Genomic DNA, 2,713 nt, shown 5'->3' on the forward strand with positions numbered 1-2,713 from the left:
GTCGCGGCACCAGAGCAACACAGAGAATGTAGCTTCATATTATTCTGCATTGCTGTATAATGTATTGCTGGGATTTGTAGTTCTCTACAGTTGATGGTATTCTGCCTTGTTTTATAATGTATTACTGGGATTTGTAGTCCTCTACAGTTGATGGTATTCTGCATTGCTAATAACACCACCTGTCAGAAGCTGACAGGTTATGCAAAATGTCTTAAACAGAATGGACCGGACTAGGGCAGCACAAAACCAAAATACACCAATGGCCAGGATTACTTACTGCTAAAGGGATGCAGGCACCTCAACTCTCCTTGTTAGAACAATGCCTTTGTTCAAGTAGCTACTGTATAATAAAGCAGACATGCCATTCAGGACTCAGTTTGGAAAGCTATTTCCTCATGATAGAAAGAGGATAGCAATAAATAGATTGGGTTTTTTTTCTCAATAAACCTGAATTTACACTTTAACAAAAGGTAGCATGCTTTAAAATTGTAATATTGTCCTGAATAAAGAGTTCATTGTTGTAGAAGCATGAAATACCTCACAATCTCCAGCTTCTTTTTAAGCCTATAGATGTATTATAAACATGTGAGACAAGTGTTCTGGTGCTGTAAATATTCTCTTTATCCCCATTTTTAGCAACACTACAGAAAATATTGCATTGTTAGGTAACTTTTATTTTCCTTTTTGTAGATTCTTATTGGATGTAAATTTCACAATGACCCAGCCAAGTTTTCTTCAATTTATGTTCTTATTTGCTACACAGGCTGTTGTGTTTTATGTCTGTGCTATGCTGCTTAACATGAGCAGCAGACATACTATACAGCCACAGTTCAGGATTACTGAACCTTCTTCAGAAACAGGAAAACAAAAAGAACATCTGATTCTTCTCTGGTCCTGACCTTTTGGGGAATGGTTTCTGCTCAGCCAGTGTCCAGTTTCTTACAGTGATCCATGCATATTTACAGACAATAGAGGTTTTTATCATTTGGCAGATGCAGTGGTCATCCACCACAGAGATGTGAGCACCTCAAATCTACTGTTGCCACCAAGTCCAAGACCTGAAAAACAGTACTGGGTTTGGTTTAATTTGGAGTCCCCAAGTAATTGCCCAAATCTGAGTATGATGGACAACATCATTAATCTCACAATGACTTACCGGGCAGACTCTGACATCTTCACTCCTTATGGTTGGATAGAGAGATATGATGGGACTGAAGTCTTCAGAATACCAGAAAAACCTAAGCTTGTAGCTTGGGTAGTGAGCAACTGGAAACCAAGTTATAAAAGGGTTAAATACTATGAAGATCTAAAACATCATATAAAGATTGACATCTATGGAAAATATCATATGCCATTAACAAAACCCAAGCAATCCTTCATTCTGTCCAAATACAAGTTCTACCTGGCTTTTGAAAACTCTAATGATACTGATTATATTACAGAAAAGCTTTGGAACAATGCTTTTCTTTCGGCATCGGTGCCAATTGTAATGGGGCCTCCCCGTGAAAACTATGAGCGTTTCATTCCTCAAGATTCCTTTATTCATGTGGATGACTTCTCCAGTGCCCAGCAGTTAGCTGATTACATTTTACAACTTGACAAAGATAATGAACGGTATCAATCTTATTTCCGGTGGAGGAATGTATTTAAGCCTAAAATACCTGACGACTGGGGCACATTCTACAGTAAAATGTGTAAGACAATAAAAGATGCTCCATCGTACAGAATCGTGCCCAGCCTAGAAAAATGGTTTAGGAAATCACTTTATAGCACATAAATGGTACATAGTATTAAAATGGAATGTCTGGGGGGCGTGGCTTACGCATGGCGCTGAACGGTCGCACTTGAGCAGAGCTCCCGCTACAGCCCGTGACAACTTGCCGTTATTCACACTAACCGTCCTTTGAACCTCTACCCGGCGGAGCCCTAAGGATATCTGTGAATGTTCATTATGTGTGGATATATGCCAAAACAAATGTCCTTTAGTTGTTTCTTAACCAGGGGATTTTTTTCAAACTTTTTTAATGTAATATTGCATTATGACAAATAAATGGGGCTGAGGACATAGAAAATAAATACTTATTTCCTATGCTTCATTATCTCCATCTATGGGCCATAGTGTGATATTACGTAAAAACATTTGAAAATCCTTTCACTTGTAAAAAAAAGAAAAAAAACATGAATTGTGGTATATATTCATGCAAAGCAAATGTTCACAGGTATTAGCAGGGTAAACAGCCCTACAAATTGTTTATAGACCCCTAAGACAGACATATTTAGAAATCAGCATGTGTTGTTTTAAGATTTTGGATACATTGGTACTCTACCTATCTGGTTTTTTTTTTGCATATTAGGCAAAATTGTTCAAACAAAATATACCTACATCTTCTGCTAGGGCTGGATAGGGAGAAACAAATTGGTGCACCATGGATGGCCCCCAAAATCAACTGTTAGGCACTAAGTAGTGGCTTCAACCCTTGGTATAAGATAACAGTGTTGCAGACAATATTGTGTTCAAGTTGTAAAATTTGTTATTAAATTTGTTAAAAATATTATTAAATGTATTTTGATATATATCTCAGGTGTTCATTCCAAGCAGTCCCCTCAAAATAACTCAACACACAGCCATTAATGTCTAAACCGCTGCCAACAAAAGTGAGTAAGTGAGTACAAAATAAGTGAAAATGTCCAAATTGGGCTCAAAGTGTCAATA

General features: G+C 37.5%; 1 pseudogene; it reads left to right on the forward strand.

Moving 5' to 3' along the window:
* The first annotated feature begins 799 nt into the window (after positions 1-799).
* LOC108789113 lies at positions 800-1,777 on the forward strand (annotated as a pseudogene).
* The last annotated feature ends 936 nt before the right edge of the window (positions 1,778-2,713 follow it).

Source organism: Nanorana parkeri, unplaced genomic scaffold, assembly GCF_000935625.1.
Source record: "Nanorana parkeri isolate BGI_ZX_2015 unplaced genomic scaffold, ASM93562v1 scaffold16, whole genome shotgun sequence".
Lineage (NCBI taxonomy): Eukaryota > Metazoa > Chordata > Amphibia > Anura > Dicroglossidae > Nanorana > Nanorana parkeri.